The sequence below is a fragment of the Serinus canaria genome, chromosome 2 (genome assembly GCF_022539315.1).
Source record: "Serinus canaria isolate serCan28SL12 chromosome 2, serCan2020, whole genome shotgun sequence".
Classification (NCBI taxonomy): domain Eukaryota; kingdom Metazoa; phylum Chordata; class Aves; order Passeriformes; family Fringillidae; genus Serinus; species Serinus canaria.
The window spans coordinates 66,616,329-66,622,270 of NC_066315.1; the positions used below are offsets into that span (position 1 = coordinate 66,616,329).

The 5,942-nt window shown below is 46.9% G+C and overlaps 1 long non-coding RNA gene across 1 annotated transcript; it reads left to right on the plus strand.

Annotated features, from left to right (window-relative positions):
- The first annotated feature begins 883 nt into the window (after nucleotides 1-883).
- Nucleotides 884-4,395, plus strand: LOC127059242 (uncharacterized). The gene is made up of 2 exons (XR_007776878.1): nucleotides 884-1,020; nucleotides 4,198-4,395. It is a non-coding gene; the product is annotated as an uncharacterized LOC127059242 (long non-coding RNA).
- The last annotated feature ends 1,547 nt before the right edge of the window (nucleotides 4,396-5,942 follow it).

The following is a 5,942-nucleotide window of genomic DNA, read 5'->3' on the forward strand; positions in this document are numbered from 1 at the left end:
CACTGGACTTTGGCCTGGGGCCAAGGCAGGCTTTTCAATGGGTCTGAAGTTTGGACGGCAGCACAGTTTGCTCCAGTTTTCACTAACTGTCCAAAAGGTTATACCATAATAGACAGAGAGAGGAGGTTGATTTTAGTTTACAGCTGCCTTCTCTCTGCTGGCAGGAGCGTTATGCTGCTGAGATGCCGTAGTGATTGCACTGGTGGATATCAGCATGTGGCACGGCGTGCTGCAGATTCAGCTCCGAAGCTCAAACACAAAAAATTCTCCTTGATGCCGGTTGGCACAAACCTAACTTTTTTTCCCCCTTTCCACATCTGGTTTTAATATAAAATGTGTCTTTCTGCACTATTTTTTTTCCCCCTTGCAACATCTTTAGAAATGGCTTCTTTAAAAGGAGGGTACAGTGTCACTCCCCTTCCCCTGTATTTCCAGGTTTTAGAATAAATTGTATGTACGTGTGGTAGTTCAGTAGTGCATCTTGGGAGCTGAATAGAGCACAGCATATACCTTTGTAAAGGGATGTTTCACAAAAAAAAGCAGAGGAAGACCAGATTACTTTTACTTCAGAGCAGTGAAACACAATTTTGGCTGTCACAAGATTTCAAGGAGCCACTTAAACAGGTAGAATACAAATTTGAAAGAAAAAGATCTGACCCTTTTTCACCCCATTTCACTTTAGGACACGCTCTGGGCATGTTCCAGGAATTTCTAAAGTCCCTCACTGTTTTTTTTTTTTTTTTCTCACCCCCTTCTTCCAACTTGGTCCCTAAACACGTTAATTTGTTCCTAGAAATTATCTACTTGTTTGTTATGTTTTGGGTTTAGTTGTTTTTTTTTTTGTTTTTTGTTTTGTTTTGTTTGTTTTGCACACAGAAATCCTCAGACCAAAGCAAACACTGCCCCAGAAAAATGTTGCAATTCAACCCAGTTTTGAGGGAAGTGTCTCTGATAACTTCTCAGCTCCAAAGAGAAGCAGTGGAGGCTGGGGCCACCGAGTCTCCATGGAAATCACGGAGGGTAAGGTTTGTTTAACTAATTAGTGGTAATCCTGAATAACTCTGTGGGCTGTAATTTATGGGGTTTCCACCAGGTTCTATGTTCAGCTCCTCAGGAGTGCCTGGATCCCTGGGTTTTGTCACGCACGGACTCCTGGAAACTGGCATGCTCTGGAGATCTGAGGGGCACCCTAGGGCGCAGGGACATGGCTTGAGGTCAAGCGCCCTCCAGTCCTCTGCATCTGGTGGTGTGCAAGCATCATGCCTGGCTGTTGTCCCAAAGGTACTCTTGGGGATCCAGAATGCAGGCTGGGACATGTGCAGGATGGACACCCGGTCTGAGTAGGTGACTGTACATGGGACCTTGGTGTGCCCCACCAGGGAAATGGACTCTGTCAGCAGGGCAGTGCAGGGACCACCTGACCTTTCACCTGCCTGCCTGGCTGCTTAGAGTTAAAGTGTTACCAGGGACGGCGGCAGCAGCCTCCACACAGCAGATCTGGTGTGACCATCACTGCCCAGGGGCACCTGGGGACAAGGTCCGAGCAGTGGGAAGGGAAGGTTGGCTCTGTGGCGGCTCGTCAGGCAGCCAGGAAAGCCGAGGCCAGGCAGCAGTAGGATGTGACAGCAGGGCTGAGGTGAATGGCCTCGGGCCATCAGGGTCATGAGGAGACACAAAAGCTGTGGGGCTTGTTAGTCAGGGCCCCAGCCTGCCAAGGGAGCCCACAGTAAAGAGTAGGTTTCTTAGCCAGTGAGTGGGAATGGGCAGTGCCTTTATTTTGCCTGTAATGCCAGGGGCAGCTTCAGGCGCTGTTACAGGTGCACTTAGACTGAGTGCCGGCATTCAGCTCCCCCGTGAGCCCCCAGAACCTGCCAGGCGTTGGAGCAGGAGCAGGCTGCATCTGCTCTCTGCCGGCCACAATTCTAAATGGAAAAGGTACTTCCCAAGGACCAGAGCACTATTCCCTTATTTATATCCTGGAACTGGTCCAATTAGGGTCATAACCAAGGGAAATGGGAACATCCAGCCCCATTCATGCTGTAAGAAAACAACACCATTCTTTTGTTTTCTGGGGATGCCATAAGAGAGGGGTCTCTACTGTCTTCATCTTTTTAGTTTTTAGTTCTTCCTTGTTTGGGAGTGCTTTAGGAATGGGATGACCTTCTGCTGACACGGTTGAGTAGCGCCATGTCCCATCCCTTTAACACAGCTGAAACTCTTCACAGAGCAAGAATGGGTGATGGCTGCCTAATTCCTCTGCAACCGACCTGAGCAAGGAAGTATAATTATGATAGTTATCGCTGGGGGATGTTTCAAAGGAAAGCATGCTAGATACTTAGACTAAGCACTTAATTTTTTTTCTATCAAATTACTTCCAGCCCAGCAGCTAGCTCTATATACATAATAGCTCTGTTGGCTTCAATGAGGTCCTTCAGTTAAGGTCAGCTAAATACCTGGCCCATGATAGCAGGCCACAGACCAGATGCAAGATGCCATGGTGCCACCTCATCCACTCCTTTCCTGTTCTGCTGCAGACTCCCACCCCACTAGCTAATTTTCAGCATATGGCTTTGTATAGTTTGAAATTAATCAAGCTCCATCAGACTTTGCTATTAAACCACTGTTCATTTCCCTTTTAAACCCCAGGTTTTTGTTCACACTCTAATAAGAGCACATACCAATACTTTATCTTTTCTGCAGTGTATCCCCAGGCAGAAATTATATTGTAATAATAAACTGGCTAGCTTGTTTTAACAGTTCCTGGCTTTTGGCTTTATGCAGCACTGCAGGTGTGATTCTAGTAGCAATACTGTAGGTGTGAATTATTATGTTAGTGTAATAGGCTGTACTTTATTGTGCTTTATTGCTTAATTGGCTTCTTCCATAAGGATTCTGCAGTTGTTAGTGGGAACTAACGCCAAGCTTTTCTGCTAAAAGAATGGTACTCTTTTTTTGTTGTTTACTAAGGTCAGTAATTTCAGTGGGTGACTGGCTTTGGGAAATGAAGGAAAGATGTCACTAAATGGATTAAGAAAGTGCTTACAAAGTCCTTAATATAAAGCAGAGCAGGCTAAAAGATGCTCCTTGTTATGTGTAGATACTTGTAACCCCAATGAGCCCTTTGGGAAAACAGCTGGCTGAGCTTTCTGGCAGAGGAGCCCTCTCCCATGCTCAGGGGATTCCCAGGTCGTGGGCAATATCTCTGGGTGGTTACATGCTCTGTGACCTCCTCTCCCCTCTCTATCCTTCCCACCACTTCACTTTTTTTCAGAAGATGGAAGATCAAAGTTTAGAATTCACAGCAGCACACAGGCTGATCCCCTTGCCAGTGTATCCCTACGGGGGTGCACCCCGGGCAGGGGGCTGCCTTCCCTGCCACATGGCTTGCCTGAAACATCAGGAATGCAGGCAGCCCTCCAGAGCTTGTGCAGATCCTACCACTCTGCCTGGTAATCAAGGGGTAGGGAGGAGTCCCAGGGGCACCCAGATGCCCCACTGATGCCTCCACCACTTGAAACCTGAGACAACTTCAATATGTGCAGCCACACCCTGGTGTGGGTACCAAGGGTGTTTTTCAATGGTTTGAAATAATGAAAGCTGCTGCTCCTCTGAGTCACTCAAATTCCCACCATGTACTCTTGCTAAATGATTTCACCTCTGCTTCCCTGTGTTCCCCAGCACTGTGCCTACTCACGCTGCTGAAGTTCATTTTTGGTCTCACACCTTCATTTAAGCCTTTTTCTGTTTGGAGTTGCAGGTTTAGCAGAAGGATCTGTATTTACTTTCAGTTGGGTGAAATATTTATGCCTGGCATCTTGTTCGCCAGAGCAGCGGGGTAGGTGATTTCCCAAGTGGGATCTTTCATCACACAGAGTAGGAAACTTTTGTCTTTCCCTTCTTCTTGTGATGGTGTTTTCCAAAACTGTTAATGCAAAGCAGGGCTGAGCAGTAGCTACAAAATATGGATGCAGATCTAGATGCTGAAGTCACAGGGTTTTGCCTGGTTCCCCCAAAACACTGGGGCCCTATCTGTGGTGAACGCTACCTTGTCTTACGGGGGATCAAACTGAAAATATGCAGAGCTGAAAGCCCAGTGTATGGACTATTAATGGTTGGGTTAACAGGTGTTAGCCATGCACAGATTGTCCTTTTCTGTGGCTGAGGCACAAAAAGTTGTAGTGCTCTTCCTTTTTCCAGGTCTCATCAGGTCCAGCCCGAAGGAGAGGAGCGGGTTTGAGCTGTGTTTGCACCGTCTGGCCAGGAAGAGAGGACTCATCTCTGCCACAAAGGTCTCGGTGTGGTTTGTGCTGAAGTGAGATCCCACATCTGGGATCTACCCAAGAGCTACATCATACTCTCTTAGAGATAGGAAAGCTTCATAAAGGGAAGACTTTGAATCAGGAGTCCGCTGTGCATTGCAACATTTATCACTGTGATTCACGTACCTCCAGTGTTACTGCAAATCCAGGCGAAGTGTGAAATGATTCTCTCTTATCTTTGAGGAAATGCAATGTGCTCCAACCACGCTGACTCTGAAAGTCAGTTCTACTCTGCTTTGGGCCACAGAAATTGTCAGGATTTTTGAAAAAGCTCAACAAACCTCAACACCACAATCGAGCCAATTAATTTTGAAGTGCTTTAGGAACAACTTGGGGTTTTTCCTTTTTACCTTATGCAGCTCCATAGAAACCCTTGGAGTTCTGCAGGTACATACCAAGTTATGAAGCAGCTGGAGGCACTAAGAGAACTGGAACATGATTAATAACTGTCAAATTACAGGGAACACATTAAAATCCCTTAAACTTCTCCCCTCCCCTACTTCATCCTGGCAACTAGGACATGAGCCTTTAGCTAGGCTGTCTTTCCCTGAGGCAGTCCCTTCACTTGAGGGAGGAGATGATCTGAAACCACAGGCAGGGGGTTCAGAAACTTCATGACAAAATAATGACATGGAAAAAAGAGACTGGGTGAGCTGCAGCACAGGGGATCATGCGTGTGGCAGCACCAGAGTCTTCAGACTTTCATCATACCCATTGCTTGACTGCCAGATAAACCACCTTCTTTTGTATTCCCAATTGCAAAATGGCTCTGCAGCAGCTCTAGCAATTGCTCAGAGAGGAAAGAAATACTTTTCTTGCATCCTTAGCATAGCAGGTGTTTTTAAAAATTAAAGAAAAAAATATATTAAATCTGCATTTTATTTTGGCTCTTTGCTCTACCTCTGCTCTGTGTCTGAAATGTTTTCTTCACCAAAGAGACAAGCAGAGGCAGTCAGCTCATTACAGACAGTGTTTTTAGGTTTATCAATGTTAAGGTTGTTTTCTTGTACACATTTCAGTACTGGTTTTTGGTTTAGATAGCATGGGGTACTTTTTTGCCCCGCTGTCTTTAGCAGAAAAGAAAGCAGTTTCTAACTGCTGTTTGCCATGGAGGCCTCAATCCCAGAGAAAATTGTAGAAGAAACCCAGTTAATTGAAGGTTAAACAAAATGAATGAGGTTTGTATGGTGCCCTGAAGGTTATTAGGCTCAAGGTCTGAGCAGCTGCCAAGGGGAGTGAGTTCCAGGGCAGGAGCATTCATCTGAGAAATTCCAGTTGCTGGATGTGGAGGGGTTGAACCTGGGAGCTGCAGGCGCCTCCCAGCTGAGCCCAGCTGCTGTGGCTGCTGTGTGGGGAAGGACCCCTGTCCCCTCCCACACTCCTGGCCCAGAGAGCAAATGGATGGGAGGGCACTCCCCAATCCATGGGAGGGCAATAGGGACTTGACAACTGTTCCAGATGCCTGGCTGCTTCCATTACCAGCTGTGGAGTGAGCAGGGAGCTCTAAAATCACAAAGACAGGCAGTTCCTGGGGGTCAGGGCTGATAAAAGGGCTCAGAGCCTGCTACAAGGCAAGTCTGGGAGTGGCACAGAGTCAAGGGGTGCAGCAAGCAATGCAGCGTG